At 46.5% G+C, this 25,315-nt stretch overlaps 1 protein-coding gene across 5 annotated transcripts in view; it reads left to right on the forward strand.

Annotated features, from left to right (window-relative positions):
* TRPC4 (transient receptor potential cation channel subfamily C member 4) overlaps positions 1-25,315 on the forward strand; it is a 1,361,777-nt gene that overhangs the window by 1,136,129 nt on the left and 200,333 nt on the right. The window lies entirely within an intron of this gene.

The raw sequence follows: 25,315 nt of genomic DNA on the forward strand, positions 1-25,315 counted from the left end.
TCAAACCTCCTTTTCAATATATATGTCACCCACAGGGTAGGCCCTACACATCCGAGAGGGTACAGTGCAGTAGATTTTTTAAAGTTGGACACATACTTGTAACTTTTACATGTCCTACTAAAAATATTCTTACATTTGTTTTTCACTACTGTGAGGCCTACCTCTCCCATAGGATAACATTGGGTTGCTTACTACAATTGATAAGGGATAACCTTCAATTAGGAACAAGTAGAAATGTCAAGTTTGCAATCTAAAGAATTTTAATTCAAAACACTCTTTAATGGTTTAGTTGGTTTTAAGTCACAATTCTGAAAATTCGACTTTAAAAAGTTGGTATTTTCTTATCACTAACCATTTGGTGCCTGTAGACCGTTTCTGGGTCACTTGACTGGATGTAGTTAGCAGTTGGCCTTTGTTTATTCCCCCCATACAGCCACACAATAGAGGGAGTAGTTGAGCCTAAAATGGCCCATAGGGGGACAGAGCAGGGAACAGCTCCACTTAAGAATGAATAGACTTTGCCCCTCTTCACACAAAGGACTTGTCACCCTTGCATTGTTCATGCAGCCAGCTTGGGCTAGGACAAGGGTAGTAGGTAACTTCAAAGGGAATTCTCTAGAAACCTCTCCTATTTCAATGTGAGTACCATGTATAAACAATGAACCCTCAGACCCAACTCTCCTGTACACTCCTGGACCTGTGGATACTACAGAAGGACTGCTACCCTTCTATCCTGTTACTCTGCTGCCCTGCTGTCCTGCTTGGTGAGAAGGAAGACTGGACCTGCACCCTTCATGTCTGTGAAGAAATTTCTTCACAGACAGACTGGACAAAAAAAGCCATAACAGCAGAGAACTCTTCAACATCGTCAAAGAGCTCTCCAACCCTAACGCCAACGCCAATGCCATCACACCCTCACAAGACCTCTGCAGCTCCCTCGCCACCTTCTTCCATCGTAAGATCACCGACCTACACAACAGTTTCAGACACCAAACCCAGCCAACCACCACAGAACCTACAACCCCAGCCATCACCCTCAACGCCTGGACTCACATCAACATGGAAGAGACCAAAGCCACCATGAACTCCATCCACTCCGGTGCCCCCTCGGACCCCTGCCCACACTTCATCTTCAACAAAGCAGACGACATCATCGCCCCGCACCTCCAGGCCATCATCAACAGCTCGTTTTCATCTGCTACCTTCCCCGAGAGCTGGAAACACGCTGAAGTCAACGCCCTACTGAAAAAACCTACGGCGGACCCAAGCGACCTGAAGAACTACCGCCCCATCTCGCTCCTCCCATTCCCTGCCAAAGTCATAGAGAAGACCATCAACAAGTAACTTACCAACTTCCTTGAAGACAACAGCCTACTCAACCCCTCTCAGTCCGGATTCCGAGCCAACCACAGTACAGAAACCGCCCTCATCTCAGTCACAGACGACATCAGAACCCTGATGGACAACGGAGAAACAGTCTCCCTCATCCTCCTCGACCTCTCGGCTGCCTTCGACACCGTCTGTCACCGCACCCTAATAACCCGCCTCCGCTCCACCGGGATCCAAGGACAGGCCCTGGACTGGATCACCTCCTTCCTCTCCAACCGCTCCCAAAGAGTCTACCTCCCACCTTTTCGCTCAGACCCCACTGAGATCATCTGCAGCGTCCCACAAGGCTCCTCGCTCAGCCCGACACTCTTCAATGTCTACATGAGCCCCCTCGCCGACATCGTACGCAAATACAGCATCATCATCACCTCTTACGCCGACGACACTCAACTGATACTTTCCCTCACCAAGGACCCCACCAGCGCCAAGACCAACCTGCAAGATGGAATGAAAGACGTCGCAGATTGGATGAAACTCAGCCGTCTGAAACTGAACTCAGACAAAAAGGGAAGTCCTCATCCTCGGAAACACCCCGGCCGCCTGGGACGACTCCTGGTGGTCCACGGCCCTTGGCACCGCAGCGACCCCCTCAGACCACGCACGCAACCTCGGCTTCATCTTGGACCCACTTCTCACCATGACCAAACAAGTCAACGCCGTATCATCCTCCTGCTTCCTCACCCTCCGCATGCTCTGAAAGATCTTCCGTTGGATCCCCGCCGACACCAGAAAGACCGTGACCCATGCCTTCGTCACAAGCTGCCTGGACTACGGCAACACCCTATACGCAGGAACCACCGCTAAACTCCAGAAACGTCTGCAACAAATTCAAAACGCCTCTGCCCGCCTCATCCTCAACATACCCCGCAACAGCCACATCTCCGCCCACCTGAGACACCTGCACTGGCTTCCCGTCAACAAAAGGATCACCTTCCGACTCCTCACCCACGCACACAAAGCCCTCCACAACAAGGGACCTGAATACCTCAACCGCCGCCTCAGCTTCTACACACCCACCCGTCCTCTTCGCTCTGCCAACCTCGCTCTCACCGCCGTCCCTCGCATCCGCCGCACCACGGCGGGTGGGAGGTCCTTCTCCTACCTGGCGGCCAAGACATGGAACTCCCTCCCCACCATCCTCAGGACCACCCAGGACCACTCCGCTTTCCGGAGACTACTCAAGACCTGGCTCTTCGAGCAGCAGTAACCCCTTCCCCCTAGAGCCTTGAGACCCGCACGGGTGAGTAGCGTGCTTTATAAATATTTATGATTTGATTTGATTTGATTTGATTTCATCACAGGCTGACTTTACTCCAATGGTCAGCTGACTGATCTCCTGTTCTGAGCTGCAGGGACATAACAAGTTCCAGAGGCCTCCCTGCATCTGCCCACCTTACCTACTGCCTGGACCTGCAACCAAACATGCAACTGGACTTGCCAGAGCCCTGTTGGCCTTTGCTGGAATGAGTTGCTGACCGAAAGTGTGCCCCACAGGTTGTGGACCCTGGGTGTAGCCACAGTTGTGCTCCTCCTTCAAAGAATGGATAAATGCTGAAGTTTTGAGCTCTTCACAGACTCGAGCAGGCCTTTTTCCACCAATGTCTTGCCACCAGCGCTCTGGTAGACCCGACTCTGCATCATAGTAAACACCAGTGACATCTGGTAACCAGAGATATGCACTTTGTGCTTTAACATCAACAGCCCAAGGTGATCGCCAATGTGAATCTTTAGCAACAACTTTGCAATCCCTAACAGGATCTTCGGGCTACAGCAACGACTATGTGCGATGCCGGTCTTGCTCTTCGTGCTACAGCGATAGTCATCCACAACGCTCTCCTTGCTTCCTGTGGCCCTCTCCACCGTGAATAGAGCTGTTTGCTCTAGAATTTGATTGTAACTCTTTCATCAGGACTAATCTGGTCCTTGTACTTGGCCCAAGCTCCATCACGGTTGGCCTGGACTTGTGTCTTTCACCCAGTCTCACATGGCCTGATAGCCATGAGTGGAGCTTTCTACTTGTAGGTGCTATACTTACCTGAAAACTTTAAAATAGCATATCTGCAGTTTTAGTGATTGTATTTTTTTATTAACAGTTTATTACTGTTTGAGGAGCTGCATAAATGATTTTACACATTGCCTCCAAGTTAAGCCTGACTGGTTTTGTGCCAATCTAATAGAGGGTTAAGCCTAGGTTCATTTGGGGTTTGCTTGTGTTTCACCCTGACAAGAATTGTGGTTGCTGCTTGGGTATGGTTTCACCCACCCCCCAACCAGTAACCCAATTTCCAACATATAGTTTATTATGAGTCAAACACACAAAAGCTGATGGGAGGAATGCTTGACATTTGTTTAACCACTGGCAATCACTTGGGTCAGCATCCCAACCATTCGTTCTTTTGCTTACCATGCCACCTAAGCTTGGACTCAGCAAATGCAAGTCAGCCTTTTTCCCTGTTCCTAATGGGAAAAGCTGAGCCCAAACTACCCAGCCAGTTCCTCACCAAACCAGAGCACAAGAAACCTAGGACAGGTTTCACCCTAGTAAGGGCTCATTAGCCAGGTATAGCTTGGTTCCAATGTCACACTGAGCACAGGACCCATGTATGGGCAAACCCTTCCCCCTTAGTGCAGTACACTAGTCTAGCCAGACCTGCCAGGTCCTCACTGGCCCAAAATACAAGCAACCTAGAACTGCTTTTGCCCTGGTAAGGGCTAATCAGTCAGGTGTAATTTTGTTCCAGTGGAACAGTGAGCACAGGACCCACATCTGGGCTTACCCATGCCACTTAGTGCAGTGCACCAAATACACAAAAGGTGATGGTAGGAATGCTTGAAATTTGTCTAATCACTGTCAATCGCTTGGGGTAGCATCTCATCCCATTGTTCTTTTGCTCACGATGCCACCTCATTTTGGACTCAGCCATATGCAAATCAGCCTTGATGGTGCTCCTCACAAGAACAGTTCAGTGAACTATCAGTCCAGGTTCTCATAGATCTGGAACACCTAGGACTGGTTTCACCATGGAAAGGGCTCATCAGCCAGGTATTGTTTGGTCTATTGGCAGTGAGCATGACAGGAGTCGAACAGGATGTACTGCAAAACTGAAATTTTTTGCCCTTGGGATCTTTTGATCCACTGGTGAAAAAGTGTCCAGGAGTTAACCCCACCCAGCGGCTAATGATTTGAACAAAATTAGCACCTGACCCTTAGCTCCTCAGAAAATATTCTGGATGTGTGGCGCTACCAAAGAGGTTTGGGTTTGCAGTCTGTGAACTTTGTGGAGAATTGAAAGGCTCGACCTGCTCCCAGTGGTACCCAGGTCTGAGAAGTGGACTACAGTGTGTAGTTGGCTGACCTCCACTGTAGCTACAGGCACGCATGTCTTCTCCAGGATTAACCAGTAGCAAGTGAACTCTAACAGAACTATGCTGGTGGCTTCCGCTGGTGTGGGTTCTTGATTCTAAGTTCTGTACCTGTTGTCCAGGGAGCCTTAAAATGAACAAGAGGAGATGTTCCAAAAAGTTGGATATTAGGACTATTTTTACCTCTAGAGAAAAGGAACTAAACACCCAAAGTTATCTGTCCAAGGTGTGATAGAGGTGTGCAAAAAATGCAGCCTGGTTCCACATTGAGCTTTTTGCTGCCTAAAAGAAAATTTCAGTGGACCTTCAAGGATAAGGCTTTCCAGTCCTGGTTTGGCCTGCCCAGCTACAGCTTCAACCTTGTCCCACTGGAGGTTTTCAAGATCCAATAAAACACTAAGGGCCATATTTATACTTTTTGACGCAAAACTGCGCTGAAGCAGTTTTGCATCAAAAATTTTATAGCCGGATAATGCCATTTCTTTGCGCTGTGCGGACGTCTAATTTATACATTGACGCACAACGGCGCAAACCACAGGTGTGAGTCATTTTTTTACTCAAACCAATGCGTCACGTCATAAAGAAAAACGTCCAGCGTTAACAAGGCGAAAATGACTGCGAGCCAGTTTACAACATCGCAAACCGGAAACGCAACGTTTTTTGATGCAATAGCATCAACAAGTGGCGCAAACACAGCAAAATGTGCTAAGGAGAGCCAAAATGGATCCCAGATGCTTGCACAGACCCCAGGAAGATGACAACAGACCAGGAACCAGCCAGGAGGACCCACACAAGACCCAGGACAGGGAGAAAAAGAAAAGAAAGTGTTGCTTCAGTGCAGAGGAGCAGGAAATTCTGGTGAAAGAGGTGACGGAACACCAGAACCAACTGTTTGTCACCTCAAAGTTGCCAATTAATAGGAGAGCGGCAATATGGCAACAAATTGTTGACAAGATCAACAGTGTGTCAGAAGTACGGAGAACAGTCATCGAGTGCAAGAAACACTGGCATGACTGCAAGCGCAGGACCAAGGAAAAGTGGCCAGGAACAGGAAGGCAGCACTGCAGACTGAAGGTGGGAGTCCAGCACTGCAGGAGGCCCTGGACAACATGGAGGAGATGGTGGCAGCCGTCATCCCTGAGGAGATCGTCACAGGGATTCAAGGACAGGACAGCACAGACTACCAGGAGACAACACAAATGCAGGGTAAGTCGCATGGGGAATTAAAATGCACAAATGTTAACTGTAAACGGTGGGGTGGACATACCTACTACAAAATGCATGTAAGTCATGATATTCAGGGAGTGGCATGGGTAAATGGGCACGGCACAAGGCCATGGGCTGTACAGAGGAAACCTGGGGCACAGTACTACACTACACCAACAACCTTTGCATGGGAGTATGCTGCCACGCCAAGGATGTTGGAAAGATAAAGCCAGGCCAGGATGGTATGGTACAACGTAAAACTGGCAGCCCGTCACATGTCAGCCAGTATTCTCCCTACATGAACTAGGGCCCATTTAACAACCTCTGGCCATTGTCTACAAGTGGAATTTAACATTGACAGTTGCCATTACCATCTCTGCTGTGTGTGCAGGTCAAGTAGCTAATGGCAGTAACGTCCCCCATGGATCAAACACACCCAAATTAGAGGGGTCTGGATGACGTTATCAATCACCTGAAATCAATCCAAATGTTCCAATCCTGTCAAATGTGAGTATCCATAGTTGCTACAAACATCAGCCATTGTCATAAACATTAGGAAGTACACAGCACTAATATCATACCCATGCTGCATATGTCAGGGTCCACCCTGTGCCTGTGTCACAATAGCTCCAATGACACCATGCAACATCCCAAATGTCATACTGCTCAGACAACAGCATTGGGGGGGGGAGGACATATGTAACTGGTTACAGAAATACATCCGCACAGTCAGAGGAGGAAATGGAACACTGCTAGGACCATCAGTGCAATCCAATGTAGCACACATTTCCCAACATCAGCAGTACATATTACCAACGCTGACATCTGTATCATGCCATACCAATGCTATACATAGTATATGCTAGATCTCAGCAACATATAGGTGGATGTGAAATATCAGAGACTGGTGCAGTTGCAGAATGTTAAGTGTGGTGCTAGTGCCATCAGAACACCCACAGCCAGTGAAAGGCCTCACCATGAGAATGGAAGTAGACGGATGGTTGAGTAGGACAAGAAGGTGGCAATTCACAATTTGGCCAGAACCAACACCTAGAGGATGTGATGCTGACAAGTCCACAAACTGACCACAAACATGTGACATGCAGGTGGGGCATAGGCCTGGGAGAATGCTAATATGAAAGACAGGAATAATGAACAGGAACCCAGATCACAATGTGAAAATAATCGGAAGGCAGGCACGTCACATTACAAATCCCACAACACAGACCCACTAATTGTACCATATCTCATTGCAGAGGACGATGGCTCTCCTGCGGATATGCCTGTCCAGGACTACCCTGATGACATGGATGACGAGCTGACAAACTTTAGCCAGCAGACCCTCCAAGATGTCCTTGAAACCCTCCAGACCCCACTTTCAGTCACAAGGAGGAGCACAGAACTAGCAACCATCACAGAGGACACACCCACCACCCCTGCCAGCTCCAACACAGCTGAGGACTCTGACGACCCTGGCACTAGCTTTGAGTGAACTGTAGTTGCAGTACAGCGGGAGCTGTCCAAGAAGGTGTGGGTGGGGATGCAAAATATGGCAGCCAGCCTAGAGGGGGTGCATTCGTGCATGATGTCAACTGAAGAACAGGCAGCAGCCATGCAAGGGTGAACAACAATCTTGCAGGAAGTTGAAAAAAGGTTGAAGGAAATGAGCACAGCTGTAATAGAGTTGACCCAACACCTACAACAACAATCCTGTCAACAAATGCAATATTGAACCCCTCAGGGCCGACCTGGCTGCCTACCCCAGTGATGTGGCTGCTATTCTTAAGAACCAGCAGCTCCTCCTTGCTACAGTACTGCCCTTAATAGCCCTACAGTTGGCAGCTACCGGGATGTCTGACTCCACGTCTTCAAACACTGAGGTGCACCAAGGGCAGAGGAGACAACACACACATCAGAAGATGAAGACGTGGAACAGATCACCTTCACCTGTAAGAGTACCTGGTAGCACTAGTCCCTGTTGCATGACCACCTATTGCCAAGGTCTTGTGCTTTGTAACATGTCAGTCTTGCATCAACTGTACTCAAGCACTGTTCTTCAGCCCACTGTTTATCTTGTCACCCTGCCCTATGATTGTCTCTCACTAACTCATTAGCAAATCCTGTCCCTCTGCACTGTCTGACACTTCACCCTAGCATGTCCAATGATATGTCCTTTTGCACTTGTGTAGGATCACAATGGAAGATGTCACACTAATGGACTCACAATCATGGACAATGTACATATAGCACTACAGCACTTTAAAATAAATAGCACTTACACAACAACTTTGTCTCTGTGTAATGTGACACATCAACCATGAGGTAGATCAGTGATGTTTACCTCAGGGCAATGATTATTGATTGTCAGTACACCTGACCTGAACGAATGTTGGCTGATAATTATGCACAGTGGTCTGGATTGTACCATCATCTGCCCTTCCTGAGGGTTATTTGAGATGAAAATAGAAACTAAACACCATAATGCTGTGTTGGACCGAATAGCGCTTCCTCAAGGGATGTCTAAGCCTGAAAATATTGCCTTCAAATTTTTCTTCAAGCCAAAACTTGCGTATGTGACATTAGACCCACATTTTACCTAACACACACCATACTGCATGAATGGATGTGTATAACTTTCCATACAAATATGTCACTGGGCTGAACATTGTAACAAATGATAGGTGTGAGTTATGTATACCATACTACATGACAGCATACTACCACTCACCTTATAAGGATTCACTTGGACATCAGGCTGCAGGCAGACTTAACACAGTGTCCTCAATACCAAATCTGGTGGCAAAGTATGTGACACTGAAAACATACATAAAAAATTAACCACACTTTGGGATCTATAGTAACCGTGCGTGGTGGGTGCAATGGATGGCAGAATTTTAGCAAAGTAGCTTTGGTGTAGCTGCCAATGTAACAGCTCAGTTGGGAATTGGATGCAGCATGGGACACAAAAGCTAATACAGAAGAGACACTGTTCACTCATGCCAAGGCCCTGATCTCCAAGCATTTGACACATACTGTAAAGGGTTACCTAAATATTTATTAAACAGTAAAAACAAAAGCTAAAACCAGGGGAAACACCTTACCTAACCTAACCTATTCTAGCTACACGTTACCCACAACTGGCCCTAACTAACCTAAGCTAAACTTACTTATCACATTTAAGGAAATGATCTAAACATCAACCCCCCACCCCCTCATAAGACGGGACACATGGAGGACAACATCTACTAACCTAAACACATACTATCTTATACTAAACAAATATATATTTGTTAGTATTTTTTTATATATATATATTTTTTTTAAACACCAAAACCCTAACATCATCGAACACACATAATAAAAAACAGATATAAAAAGTATAATACCCCCACCCCCACCCACTACTACTAACTAAACTAACAGCCTATACTAACCTAACACTAAGCCCCCTAAACCCACTAATTAAAAGAACCAGGAAAGAGGAGGGCGTGGAGGGAATCATGGATGAGGGTATATTGTCTACAAGGTAGCCCTCCGCAGGGTCCTTTTGATGGCACACACCCCCGATTTACTTGTGCCACCTCCTGCTGCAGCCTGGTCATTTCCCTCAACATACGGTCCCTGTTCCGTTGCATCTGTTGAAAAGCTGCTCGGTCTGTGACTGCAGCAGGGGTGGTCTGGGTGCAGGTGGAGGAAGTATGTGCCCTTGTCGGTGCCATGTCTGTAGGAGGAGGTGCAGGTGGTGCTGTCACAGGTCTTGGAGCAGTGGAGGTTGACGGTCCACCAAAGGTGCCGGCTAATGTTGGTGCCACCTCGGTGGTAGTGGTGGTGCTGGTGGTGGTAGCTGTGGTGGACACGGAAGGGCACCCTTGGGCAAATGCCCTCCACACTCAGGAGGCTCTTTCATGGCGATAATGCCTTTCCATGTTGCAGAACCCCGACTCCACATCCAGAATGTGGCGGTAACGTATCATCCTGCGCTGAAACTCCCAAATCTGGATGGGATTCATATTGGCAGCTGTTAAAACAAATAGAAAACCAAACATTAGGTATTTCATTGTGTGATATGGCTCTAGAAGTAAATCAGAAAATACATCTAATGTACCAGAAACAGGCCATATTATCATACAGATCACTGATTGTCCCTGAGGAAGTACATGTCAATGCAGCCTACACATGTCCTATCATCAAACAGCACAGCAATACTCTAAAAGATGGGTAACTGTTACGACTCTGTCATCCCATTTCCAGGGGGCGCTGTAAGGGGACTGTCAGAAGCCTGGGAATCACCTTGAACACCTATCTAGAGTCCCTTGCTGACTCCTGTTTGTTTCACTTGTCACCATGGTACACTTGTGTCGGACTACATTTGCTTCTTGGGACTGCAAATCCCATAATGCACAGCTTGGTAGTCAGGAAAACCCGGATTCTGTTTCCCATTGTCTTCTATGGGAGAAGTCCAGTTGCTCCTTTTCACTGGATCCTCTCCTCCAGGACTTGCAAGTGTCCGAAACTGCACACACCTGTGACCTCTCCTGTGCAGCCCAGCTTGGAACTGCTTATAAGCAGCCATTTCCTCAAGCTCCCCGTCGTGCATTGGACTTCGATTCCTTTGTGTTTCAGACCCTTTGTCGGATGGTGTTCCAGTTTTGTTCCTGTTCTGTTCCAGCTTGATCCTGTTTCCTGTTTCTCTGCCCTGCTTCTGATTGTTCCAGCCATAGTCTGCTCCCTACTTCTTAGCCTTGTACCTGTTTGTTTCTTCCAGAGCCTGCTCCCTGTTTCTCTGCCCTGCTCCTGCCTTGTTTCAGTCTGAACCTGCTCTCTGTTTCCCAGTCCTGTTTACTGCTCATTCCTACTCCCTGTATTCCAGACCTGTCCTTGCATGTTGCAGCCAGAGCCTGCTCTCAGTTTCCCAGTCCTATCTCTGTTTGTTCCAGCCAGAAGTTTGCACCCTGTTTTCAAGTCCTAGTCCTGCCTTTACTTCAGCCTGAACCTGTTCCCAGTTCTTGCCTCCGCCTCTTTGTTTGTTCCTTTCTGTTTCTTCTTGGTTCTTTGTGACTGGTAAGTGTTCTATCAGTCTTCACCAGTGTATAAGTGTCCTCCTTTGTACTGGGGTTGGCTCCTGGTTTCCAGGAGGCAATTCCAGCCCCCATCCTTGTCTAGTGTTGTACGTTGTCTTTCGTGCCTAACAGTGACAGTGTGCTATTGCTGTTTTCTCAGGAATCGCCACTGTGTTTCCAGCTGGACCCACAAGAGCGTGTCCTGTGTATGAAGTACTATCCTTGTTTGTGCTCTCGGGTCCAGAGACAGAATCACTTCTGCTGCCTCCTTTCTATGGGGCTGGCAGGGTGACTATCTGTAAGAGCAAACTGCACAGAGGCATTGAGTTCCCTGTCACTGTGGGATGTTCTGCGCCTTACTCTGTGTACAACCCCAGCGTGTTTGTCCACTAGTAATCTGTTTCCTATTTGTTCACACAAGGGTTGCTCTGCTTTTACTTTCCTGATTCCTGTGTCTGTCCATAGCTGTCCTTTCCGAGTATGCCTTTAGCTGCTATTCTGCCCCAGTACACTACCTCTTTAGGATATTCGGTGACCTTAAGAGGTGTCCCAACCAGAGTCCTGATCAGACCCGCCCGAAACCGTGACAGTAACAACTTGAATGACTTATGCATCATTGTTCAGCCATTTGTCAGGTAAAAAAAATGCTGCAAGTCCTCCACCACTGACAGGCCAACTAAGTACTAGGTTCTTGATGACAATCAAGGGCCACAAAATCTGTGAGTTGTAAATGGAATTGCCAGGATAGAATGCAGTTGCTAATCATGAGTGGGTATCCTAGGTTTGGACAAGTGACTTACAGATTTACATGTCTGTGTACTAAACTTGGATCATCAGTCCTAGGTATACTTTTCAAAACCCTACAGCTGTGCCGGGGGGGGCGGCAACAAATACATTCAAACAACATGGACACCCAGGAAGCTTTGGACAGCTGTACATGGGTTTGGACAGCCCACCACAGGTAAGGAGGAAGTCCAACTAGGATACAGCCAAACCTTGGAAAATCCCATCCACACTTATGTTTGGAAATGCAGAACATTGTCAACATAATTTCCTACCAGTAACACATAACTTACAACAAGCAGAGAGATGCAAGAACACATCTGGCCATGAGCTGCATGCACACCTAGGCCATTGTACTCAAGTGCCTCATACTCGTAGCACAACATGTGGAGCTACATGCTGCTAGAAAGTCAAACATACAGTCAAACATGTTCATTAGTGAATAGGGAAGCTGAAGTCTGTGGGTAAGACTTTGGCATCCCTAGTCTGTGAGAATCAGGGTCTGATTTGCTGACTAAATCACACATATGGTCCTCTGCTACAATTTCTGATTTTGAGTTTTATCCACAATACTCATCCCTATTCACATGGGCGTGCCTACAGGACTGACCTACAAACCCAAATTATGACAATACGCTAATGATTGGCCAACTCAGAGATTGGGAAAAAATGATACTCCACTCAAGGAACATATCCGATCATTGACCAGCGCATCACACCTTGATATGTGTCCAAGACACAGGAGTCAATCACACATCGTCAGCAAACACAACACAGAACAGAAATATCAACACTTACTGAAGATGTCTGGGTCTACAAATCGAGCCACCTCTCCGATAGTGTAGGAGGCAGCTCCACCTGTAGGGCATGAAAGGGAGAAATGTGCTCAATGCCTGTGCACTGTACAACACTTACATATACAAATACTATGTGTAATATTAACTCAGAAAGTCAAGCCTCTCAGACATGATGATACTGCATCCTACATACCACTGCAAACATGTACAGACACGGGGACTCCAGTGAGTGATACACACATATCTGCACACATGCAGTGGCCCTAACTAACATGGGGTGGCAAACATGCTCCATCATTAGTTAGCAGATTAATTCATGGAGTGTATTCCTCTGACCATGTGTATCCATGAGAGACATGCCAAGCCACTTTCCTGGAGGACTGCCATACCAGTCACCCAGCTATTGTGACTAAGACCAATTTAAAACACACAGGTGCAATGTACAGAGGGCCAGGGACAGCCCTCAATTTGTATAATTTTCTTCATTTTATGTGCCACAGCTATGGTAAGTTGCACCAACCATAGATATATGAACCTGTGTGCATACCTTTTGGCATCCATCCCTAATTTAAATGGGGCACTATAAAGCCATAATATCAGTCTAAGATGTTACCTGAGATCAGCTATAACTTGTTACTTATGTGTCAGAATCCAGTTCAGACATGTATCCGAAAACATTGACGAACACAATATTTCTTGTAAAAATCTGGATTTAAAACATGTGTTTCCTGATACACTCACAGACCATGCATGAAACGTTTGAGCCACATTTGCATCATCAATTGACGTGAAGGCAGCACTAATTTACAGGCTCCTGTTGTGTTTTGTAAGTTAGTCTAGCTGTTGCGTCAACAAATGACGGTAATGTGTAGGAATTATTGTATATCTCACAGGCAACTGTGGCCCATATTTATACTTTTTTGTGCCTCATTTGTGCCACTTTTTGACGCAAAAGCGGCGCTAACTTACAAAATACAACTGTACAACTGTATTTTGTAAGCTTGTGCCGCTTCTGCTTAAAAAAATTATGCAAATGCTGTGCTAATAAAGTAGAAATATGTGCCTGTATGTTTAACTTGCATTCCACATGTTCAAAAACATTGCCTGCAGCATATGAACAAATCAGCTACTGTCACTAAAGAGCTTTTAAATGTGCACATTACTCTGATTTGTACTCACCAACAGGGCCACCAATCACAATCCCCAGGTGGTCCAGTAGGTCTTGCTCCCGGGCAACCAGGTCAGCCCAATGGTGTTTCAGCTGGTGGTAGTTGAGTGGCGTGTTGTAGATTTGTTGTAGATGGTACAGGACCTTTGCCCACTGGAGCCTCCTTGCCTCTGTGTGATAGCCCTGTATCACACAACCACCTGCTTCAATCATTAATGGCAGGAAGTGGCACACCAGCCAAATAAAGCCACTCAGCTCCTCCTCTCCCATCCTGCCAAGACGAGGCCTGCCCAGCATGCTGCACCAAAAAAAGGGAACAAATGAGTACACAGCCCAACTATCCCCAAACTAACACTACCCACAACACACTCCCAACTGTACAAAGACAAATGTAGACACCAGAAATGACCAAGAATCACTAACACAGGATACCACAGACACTTAGGAAACACAAAAAGACAATTTAAAGACCACACTGGAGACAAATTCACAAAATGCACAGAGAGACAAGTCAAAACACAGCCACACTCAGAAAATATCACAGACTGCAAAGTGAAAGTGAAAGTGCACCCACTGTACCAATTCTGTAAACAGGATATTGTATTACATCACTTCCTGTCTCAAATGCGGTGCGTTTTTAATCTTATGCGTCAAAATATTATAACGCTTACAGTCTGTGCGTAATTTGTTTTACGCACATGCTTAGAAATAACCCTGCATCCATTTTTTGAATAATGTTTCATACTTAACCAATTTCAGGGGGTACAGTGTGGGAATTACTGCTCAGGGCCAATGAATGTTTCATGGTAATGAGCATCATATTTCGACGCATATGTGTCACTTTTTTACGCATTTGTGTCTTTTTTTATGCGTATGCGTCAAAATTTGTGTCTTTAACTGGGTTTGGGTCATTTCTCATTTGTAATAGTACATGACAGGTGTGTCAATACAGAGATAGGCTGATTGCACCAACATTGTGCATTCCGGTGTATGGGCACATGTGACAGATCATACTACTGTGGACCATGATCCTCTACTTGTTGTACCAGATTTGCACTCTTCACTGACGCAATAGATGGCCAAACGTGTGGAATACAATTAGGTATTACCCAGTTTGGGCATGTTTTGCATCAAGAGAGGATAGCAAGGCGATGCAACTCAATACAGTAACTCAATGCCTATGGGTCAATGTGTGTGATTTGGCCCCTACTATTGTAGTTGTCTCACTGTGTGAACATCACAAGACGCGTTTTTGCACGCCACAGTTGGAGTCATAAAAATGAGACATGTCTCTCCTGTAGCAGTGGAGGACCAGCAGACCAAGCTGCACGTGTTCACATATTTCCAGTGGTAAAATGCACAAAGGTGTCTGGTTCAAGTGTGTGGGCCAATGTTTAGCCTGTATCATTATTGGGGTCCATGTTGTCACAGTTACGTGCAGGTCTAGTCATGAGTCTGTGGAGCCATTTTCTGCATCTACAAAGTATCCTTCACAGCTGAATTGAAGGAAAGCCAATGAGGAATTGAGAACACACATGGGGATAGTCCAGCTATGGCACTGCAGACGTGTTATGAGACTGACAACAGGGCAACCTTGGTGTGCTGACAAAGTTAATGGATCAGGATTCTCAAACCAGCAGGTTTCCTCACAACATTTGTACACAGGTTGGCCTCTAAAATTCCCACTGCATCCGGGAACATCAGTGCCTCTATGCTGATTAATCTCACAGCTATTCACCACGCAAGCCCCATCTACATGTGGGGGACAATGTGAATCAGAGTGAGGACTATCAGGGTCCTAACATGTGTTGACATTTCATGCACATTATCTGACGTTGTATTTTGTGCTGGAGGCACCATACCCAATCCATGCATACAGCCATGGTACACTGTCACTATTTGTCACTCATGCATACATGAAACCCAGACAAGGGATGGGCCATGATTAGGCTATTTGGAGAAAAGTTCCACCCCATGATACGATAAGTAAACTGAATATGCTATACAATGTATCTGAGTATGCATTGTAGACCCACCTGACACAATACCCCAGGAGGAAAGTGAGGGCTGGGAAAGCAACTATGATACAAATATAGCCACAGGGAAACTTTATGGTAACGCAAAGACAGGAACCAGTCAGGCTAACATGATGCAGGGTCAATCAGGTTCAATAAATTTAACAAGGAAAATACACAGTGAGCAGACTGAGACCGGTCAAAGGTGGAACAACACTGTGGAAGATGAAAACTGTGTTTGTCCTGTATGTTGGAACGTAACACAATAACCCAAGGGCTGTGCTACACAAGTGATTTATACGGCAATGCATAACAGTGTTATACATAAAATGGCAGCTTCTATGCTGTTCCAAGCAGCTGCAAGGGCAGTGCATATTCAAATGGCTGGTCTGCACGCAGATGCTCACAGGTGTGTGCAGCTTCAGTCTCTCACAAGTTCTGTAGGTGAGAATCAAGTTAAAAGGGCCAACAGTACCTTTCACATGGGAAGCAAACGGTCCTACAGACTACAAGGCAGTGCATTATTTAACTAGAAGTCAATGCAGACAGAGGTGCAATGACTATGGCATACCATACTAAAGAGGGAAGCACACTGGATTAACTTTGTGAGTCTGGGTGTGTGTAGAGGAGCGATTATCTGGGTACACATACTCCCTTTCCAGGGACCTCTGAAGAAGGGTGGGGTGAGACAGGGAACAAGGGTGTGGCAGGACTTAGGACCTGGTCTGCCATGTGCAGGGGATGTCTTGTGAGCAATGCTAGTCATACCTGGGGCACTTGTGCTACCAATTTGCTGCTTATATGGAAATCGTGTCACACATACACCTTGTAAAGATAGCTGCTGTAACACTTACTGCTGTCAAGGGTCTGGTCATACCTTCTTGTCACCAATGCAATAGCACATCCACTGTCTCATGTATGAGGCATTTTTTCCCTTTTTGACTGATGGTGTCTTAGTTATGTGCCATATGCTGCGTTGAACCATGTTGCCAACATGTATGTGTGAAACAGCGGTGGTCCTCTGCTCTTGCCCTTCAAATGTGAAATGTACAGGATATATGTCATTTACAGTGTGTGTGAATTTGGCTGTACATCAAAATTGATGTGGATTTTTCTGTATCCTAATCTGTATTTCTGCAATGCTCCATGAGGCTACACTCTGATTCTGATAGTTAGGGATAATGTTATGCAAAAATGATTATCCAGGCCATGAAGTGATTAGAATAGGTGTTTATTGACATATGGTAAGACAGTGGTGATGGATGAGTAGAATTAAAAGACATTTTGGACAATATGTTGTCTCCGACGAAATCCTGCAGCTGTGTTTGGATGGTCCCCCTCATGTTGATGGACAGCATCCTCCTCTTCCTCCTCTTCAGGCCTTTGTGGGTCGGGTTCATATAGAGGAATGTTCCTTATTACACATATGTTGTGCGGGATGGCACAGGTCAAAATGATTTTGCACACCATTTCTGGTGAGTATAGAAGGCTGCCTCCGGTGATGTCGAGGCACCTGAATCTTGACTTCAGGATGCCAAAGGACCTCTTGACTATGGTGCGTGTCCTCCGATGTGCCTCATTATAGCAGTGCTTGGGTTTGCAAATGGGGTCATGATCCATGGCTGGATCCCATACCCCTGATCAGCTGAAAGAGAAAATTAGTGATAACATGTTCATGTAGCTTGCACTATGATTATCACTTTGCATGGCAGTTGTTCTCTTGTGTTGTCTGTGACTCATCTGTGTTTGTGTTATTGTGCGGAATCCTAGGCTTCTAGGATGTACCATCAGCATTGTAGTTTTGTAGAGTTGCAGTACATTGTGTACTCCCTTGCATTATGTCATGTGAAAGAGGTGTCCCTGTGTCTTAACTGGGGGTGAGATGATACTTCCATACACAAATCAGTTCCACAGTGGTGGTAACACGGTTGCATCTATATACCCTGGACATCCCCTCCAATTTCACATATGCAACGGAATTATTTAAACATCAGTGAGACCCTCAGATTTGGCTAGGTGACAATGTACAGCACATCTCCGTATGTTGTCAGCACTGACGTGTTGACAATTGACTATGCACTAATTTCACATGTGTGACAAATTTTTAGCAGACCGATTTCTCTGCCCTTGCCAAGTCGACTCAGGTTGTAACGTGTACCTATACATCTGAACATGTTCTAGTTCAGCTGGCTAACTTGGTTGTGAGGTAGTCATTTTGAGTGTCAGAAGGTCTGTATGCCTGTACATCTGTTGTGTCTGTGTGAAACTGTCTCAATCCGTATGTGTAAGAATGTGCATTTAAATATTGTCACATCAATATGTGTTCTTCGCACAGTCCACTTGCTTAATGGTAGTGGGCGATGTGAGAGCAGGAGTGATGTGAAATATTGGCACAGCCTCAATGATTCCGTGTCACCTTCATTGTAGTCATCATCATGCTATGTGTGTCATGGTGTTTTACCTGCAGCATAACACATTACACACCCCTTACACAGTACATATTGGTTGGAAGGGTGTTTGATTGAGTGATATTGATGTGATATTGAAAGATTAATCTTCCAAGTTGTACTGCCAGTTGAGGCCATGTCATTGTCACTGTGTTGTTTTAAAGTGTTCCCTTGTGTCTGTGGAGTGGCATCTGTTGTTATTTGGTACTGTCATTTGTCCATAGGTCTATATCCGAATAGGTCATGATATCACACATGCCTACCAGTGTCACAACCTCAGTGTCTTCCTGACCATGTGTCGATGTTGTGGTGTATGTGTTGTGTGTCCTAGAAGGTTGCTGTGCTGTGTATATATAAGTAGGTTTCTGTACTTACCAACAAGTAGGCCATTTCTATATCGTCCATCCTGGATGTGTTGATTGATGGTGCAGTGACGGAAGATGAATGAATCATGTACACTCCCAGGATACTTTGCCACGATGTTGGTGATCAAAGCCCGGTGATCGACAATGGCCTGCACATTGATGGAGTGTGTGTGCTTCCTGTTACGGTATAGATGCTCGGTTGCAGCAGGTGGCACAAGGTGTAAATGTGTGCAGTCAATGATGTGTGCAGTCAATGGCCCCAAGCTCGTGTGGGAAGCCATTCATTTGGTAAAACCCCTGTTTTGTCTGCTGCTGCTTCTGCTGTGTGTTGGGGTGTGAGGGAGATGATGGCATCCAATACCTTGGGTAGGAAGGCGGAGAATGAGGGCTGTGAGATCCCGGCAACCAGGGCACCAGTGGTTTGAAAGGAGCCACTTTCCAACATGTGGAGCACAGCTAGCAGCTTGGTTTCTGGTGGAATGGTGCGTGGTGTCTGCAAGCTGGGTGTCAACTGTGGCTCAATGTTGCGCAACAGCTGGTGAATGGCTTGCCAGTTGAGCCTGTACCTGAATGATGTCTTGTTGGCGGAGTCCCAGAAGTGTTGTTGTGGTGCGGAATATCCTCTCCTGCCTTCTGCGTTGACTTTGGGGTCCCTGCTGGTGTTGTGGAAGCTGCTGTTGTTGGTCCTGTGCTCTGCGTCTGCATGCATACTGGATGAAAAGCACCTCCATGTCTTCCTTTTGCAGCTCTGCTGTTGCATCTGTGGCCCGTATTTATACTCCGTTTGCGCCAAATTAGCGTAGTTTTTTTCGACGCAAATTCGGCGCAAAACTAACGCCATATTTATACTTTGGCGTTAGATGCGTCTAGCGCCAAAGTATGGGCAAATAGCGTCATTTTTTTGCGTGAACGCCTTCCTTGCGTTAATGAGATGCAAGGAAGGCGTTCCCGTCTAAAAAAATGATGGCGACGCAAATGCGTCATATTTATACTCCCGGGCAAAAGTCACGCCCGGGAGGTGGCGGGTCAAAAAACCCCGCATTTGCGCCACTATTTAACGCCTGGGTCAGGGTAGGCGTTAAGGGGCCTGTGGGCTCAAAATGAGCCCACAGGTGCCCTCCCCTGCCCCCAGGGACCCCCCCTGCCACCCCTGCCCACCCCAGGAGGACACCCAAGGATGGAGGGACCCACACCAGGGACATTCAGGTAAGTTCAGGTAAGTATAATTTTTTATATTTTTTAATTTTTTTTGGGTGGCATAGGGGGGCCTTATTTGTGCCCCCCTACATGCCACTATGCCCAATGACCATGCCCAGGGGACATAAGTCCCCTGGGCATGGCCATTGGGCAAGGGGGCATGACTCCTGTCTTTACTAAGACAGGAGTCATTTAAATGGCGTCTGGGCGTCGAAAATAATGGCGCAAATCGGGTTGAGGCGATTTTTTTGCCTCAACCTGACTTGCCCCATTTTAAGACGCCCTAACGCCATTTTCCCCCTACGCCGGCGCTGCCTGGTCTACGTGGTTTTTTTCCACGGTCACCAGGCAGCGCCGGTCTGCTAGCGCCGGCTAACGCCATTCCATAAATACGGCGCCCGCATGGCGCTTCAGAATGGTGTTAGACGGCGCTAAATTTTTTGACGCTAAACTGCGTTAGCGCAGTTTAGCGTCAAAAAGTATAAATATGGGCCTGTGTGTTTTCATTAAGTACAGGTGTGTTTGCCCCATTTTAATGCCTGCCCTGACCCAGGCGTTATTTTTTACGCAAATTGGCTTGTGTGTCATTTTCTGACGTCGCCTCCCGGCCGTGCAGGATTTTTGCGCGATTGGATAAATAAGGCGCACGGGTGTTTAATTCATTTTTTGGACGGGAATGCCTACCTTGCATGTCATTAACGCAAGGTGGTTTACTGCATCCAGAAAATGACGCACACAGCGGTATTTTGGCGTTCGCGGGCATCAAAGTTTAAATATAGTGCACGGTTTGCACCAAATGTGCTTTAACATTTTTGACGCACATTCTGCGCAAACAGAGTATAAATATGCCCCTAAGGGACTGATTTAGGTATTGGTGGTGTTATGTCCAAGCCACTTTGACGGCGGACCCAAAAAGACCATCAAGCCAACTGAATTCTGTCCACCATATTTAAATGTTACAGTTCTGCAAGTTGAATGAATGGTGACGGAGGGAGATGGCGGCGGATCCCAATGGACTTCATACAATGGCAGCAGCTATGGAAGAGAGGTAAGTGACACACACACTGTCTCTTAGCCATATGTGTACCCCTACACTACACACAACACACCGCATACATAAAATAGCACATTGCCATTCCAACACAACACACCCCGTACATGCTGAAAATACACAGACATACATCCATGACACAACACACACAAACCATTGACACTGCACCCACATATGACACACACCCCAATAGACAACACAACTACGAACTCAGCTACACAAACACATTAACACACAAGCACAACTATACACATCACGATAATGACAGCCACACAAAAACAACACTCACCTGCCTGTGTTACATGGCAACACAACAGCATTGGTTCCACATGCAAGTGACAAACATACAGACCCAATCACACCACCCACTCCAGCTCCCTCCATCTCAAACAGCCAATAAACAGAGTACATCAATAGCGTCAAAAACTTTGACGCTATTGCCCCCTACCCTGAACCATGGTGCATAGTATCTTAACTACGGCACACACATGGTGGTGGAAGGAGGGCGCTAAGAGGTGCAAGGAAAGTGGCGCTGCACTTGTTGCATGGGAAATACCTCTCATGGTTTGGGAGTCATTAGATTTTTATATTTAAAAGACAAACCCCTGCTTTAAGAGTTTTCTGTAAAACGTTTCCTACTGTGACAGGAACTGCTATGACAACTGGTCTCGCCAGTGTATGGAGATGTCAGCAAGGCCAGCGGACATCTCTAAATTTTGCAGTCAGATTTAAGGCAGGGTGACTGATGTGAGGTCCTTAGCATCCTTGTCTGCCTTTACTCCTTCCCCCAAACCCTAACTCAGGTCTCTGTTGCAAGGTGGGTGAAAGACGATAATTTGTACTTCCACCCGAAGCAATTGTCAGTGGTTAGACTATTTGCAAGCATTCATCTCATCACCGATTGGGTGTCTGATTGGCAGTAATTTGCCTTAAAACATGAGACTGCAAAAACAATGAGGTGATGGATGTAATGCTTCATTTAATCTTAGTTACTGACAATTGCTTCAACCTGTTAGACCTGTCAGCCTTACAGTGGTCTCCCCCCAAACCTTTTGCCTTTACCCTTTCTATGGTGCTGAATCGTTTTTTGTTAGGATTAGGACTCTGTGCACTTTACCTTTGTTAATCAGTGCTAAAGTGCTTGTGTTCTATTCCTAAAACATGGTAAATTTGGCTTCCACCTGATTGGCATAATCAATTTGCTTATGCCCCCAGTAAAGTGGTGTAACATATACTAGTGGGCTTGCAGCATTCATTGTGCCACCCACTTAAGTAACCTCTTACGCCAAGTCCCATGCTTGCCATTGCAGCCCGAATGCAGTTTTAATCTGCCTGTTCAACTTTGCCAAGCCTTAAACTCCCCATTTATTGCATATAAATTACCCCTAAGGTGGACCCTAGGTACCTAAAAAAACAGGATACATTTTAAATAAAAGGTTGGGCATGTACTTTTAATTTTTACATATCCTAGTATTGAAAAACTGCTAAATGTGTTTTTTACTGTTGTGATGTGTAGGATAGCATTTGGTTGCCTTATGCATTTAACAAGTGATATATTTTGATTGGTAATAGATAAACCATTCTTGTTTGGTGTCTGAGAATTTCCAATGAAAAATCCTCTTCTCTTTTAAAGTTGGATTTTAAGTTACAATTTTGAAAATGGCACTTTTAGAAACTTGTAATTTTCTGCCCTAACTATTTGGTTCTTTCAGCCTGCTCCCGAGTCACATGGCTGGTATAGCTGGCAGTTAGACTTTGTTTATTCCTCCCAGGCAGCCAAACAGTAGAGGGACTTGGTGTGCCTGGATGGATTGTCAACTGGCAGGATGTGGGTGGAGCTGGGCACAGCCCCACCTGCAACTGAATAGGCTGTGCTCTGACTTCACACAAATGACTTGTCACTCCTGCATTGTTCATGAAGCCAGTTTGGAGCCAGGGTAGAGGATGCAGGAAACCTCAAGCACTGCAAAGGGGATTCTCTAGAATGCCTTCTTCAAAGGAGGCACCAGGTACAAAAATGGGACCCTTTAGTCCCACTCTTCTAAAAACTGCTCTGTCCCTTGCACACTGTGTCACTGGAACTATGCAACACCTGTCTGCCGAGTCCTAATAAGGGTGAAACTGGTCCTGGGTTGCTTATGTTCGGTTTCAGGGAGAACCTGGCTTGGCATTCAGGTTAGACTATTCCCAGTCAAGCAGGGTCAAGACTAATTGCCTATAGCTGGGTCCAAACTGAGGTGGCATAATGTGCAAAATAACAATGGATTAGGATGCGGCCCTAAGTAATTACCAGTTGCTGAGATTAATTTAAGCATTCCATCCATACATTTATTTGTGCACTTTTGAAAACTTGAGATTGACACAGCTTTCCAATCCTACGTTTGCCAATGTTTGTGAATTCCAAAAATATTAAATCTGCATCCATTCTAGAAATACCTATATGGGAGCTAAATTACTACATTTTTGTAAACCAGTCACTTTATATATTAAATTCCCTTATTCAACAAACAGCAAGAAACTAAAGCCTCTTAGTGAAATCAGAACAATGAAAAAATACCAGCACAGACAGCAGACCTGACTCAGGCCCACAGTCGAAAATGCAAATCCAATAATGCATTTTTTGGGGTGGAGGGTTGCCACAATGCAAACCCCCACCGCCCCCTGAAGCTGTGCCCCATGGCTTTGGCTTTACAACAATACTATAGGTTTTCACCCTATGAATAACAAACTACTGTAGAAGCCAGTGCAGATTTCCGCAAGTTTTTCACTCATTGTGGCCACATTTCTTTAGCTGCATTCTACCAGGTTTTGTTTCTCCCGAATGTCCCCAGGACAAATCTCTGCAATATCATAATCCCGATTTAAACACAAAGGGGGTCATTCTAATTCTGGCGGGCGGCGGAGGCCGCCCGCCAGAATTCCACCCCCATAATACCGCTCCGCGGTCAGAAGACCGCAGAGGGTATTATGAGTTTTTACCTGGGCTGGCGGGCGGTCTCCAAAAGACCGCCCGCCAGCCCAGGGAAAAACTCCCTTCCCACGAGGATGCCGGCTCGTAATCGAGCCGGCGGAGTGGGAAGGTGCGACGGGTGCAGTAGCACCCGTCGCGTATTTCAGTGTCTGCAAGGCAGACACTGAAATACCTTGCGGGGCCCTCTTACGGGGGCCCCTGCCGTGCCCATGCCATTGGCATGGGCACGGCAGGGGCCCCCAGGGGCCCCGCGACCCCCCCTACCGCCATCCTGTTCATGGCGGCTTTCCCGCCATGAACAGGATGGCGGTAGGGGGGGTCAGAATCCCCCATGGCGGCGCAGCAAGCTGCGCCGCCATGGGGGATTCTGAGGGCAGCGGTAAACCGGCGGGAGACCGCCGGTTTACCCTTTCTGACCGCGGCCAAAGCGCCGCGGTCAGAATGCCCTGCGGGGCACCGCCGGTCTGTCGCGGGGTTAGAATCAGGGCCAAACTGTTGTTTCAGCTCAGATCTGTATTTTACAAGAAACTTATAATCAGTGCCTAAGTAGAATTTAGATAAATATGTGGGAAAGAAACAGCTTCCTGAAATACTGGAATTACACTCTCACAAACTCAGTGGCAAATGCAGACATTATGTCTGTGGAAAAACAACCATTCACAAATATTGTAGCATGGGCAGGTTTATGGGCTTCCCTGGATGAGTTCAATATGGTGAACACATATTAACTGATAACATTATGAGCATTGCTTCCCACCCTAGATGCCCACACATGTACACTACTGTCAAGACAAAAGTTGTATGGTGAGACTGAGAGGGAGCATTACCAAATTTCACAGGCTGGTGAGCAAGCGATTCCTGTTAGACTTTTCATCCTCGGCATGGTCTCCCTTAACTTTTTGCTTCTGTTCCCCAGGTTGTTGATGCGTGCTGGACTCTGATTTTGCTGTTTTTGTTACTCTGGGCACTTTACCACTGCTAACCAGTGCTAAAGTGCAAGTGCTCCAATACAAAATGTGTATGTAATTGGTTCATCCATGATTGGCATATTTGATTTACTAGTAAGTCCCTACTACAGTGCACTAGAGGTGCCCAGGGCTTGTAAATCAAATGCTACTAGCGGGCCTGCAGCACTGGTTGTGCCATCCACGTTAGTAGCTCTGTAAACATGGCTCAGACCTGCCACTGCAGTGTCTGTGTGTGCAGTTTTAAACTGTAAATTCGACTTGGCAAGTGTACCATCTTGACAGCCCTAAACCTTCCCTTTTCTTACATGTAAGGCACCCCTAAGGTAGGCCCTAGGTAGCCCCAAGGGCAGGGTGCAGTGTATGGTTAAGGTAGGACATATTGGCCCTCATTCTGACCTTGGCGGTCGGCGGAGAGGCGGCGGTCGGACCGCGAACAGACCGGCGGTCAGAAAAATGGCATTCTGACCGCGGCGGTCACCGCCGCGATCGACCGCCACTTCCCCACTCCGACCGCCACGGCGGTCATGACCGCCGG

This window comes from Pleurodeles waltl, chromosome 8 (assembly GCF_031143425.1).
Source record: "Pleurodeles waltl isolate 20211129_DDA chromosome 8, aPleWal1.hap1.20221129, whole genome shotgun sequence".
NCBI classification, from domain to species: domain Eukaryota; kingdom Metazoa; phylum Chordata; class Amphibia; order Caudata; family Salamandridae; genus Pleurodeles; species Pleurodeles waltl.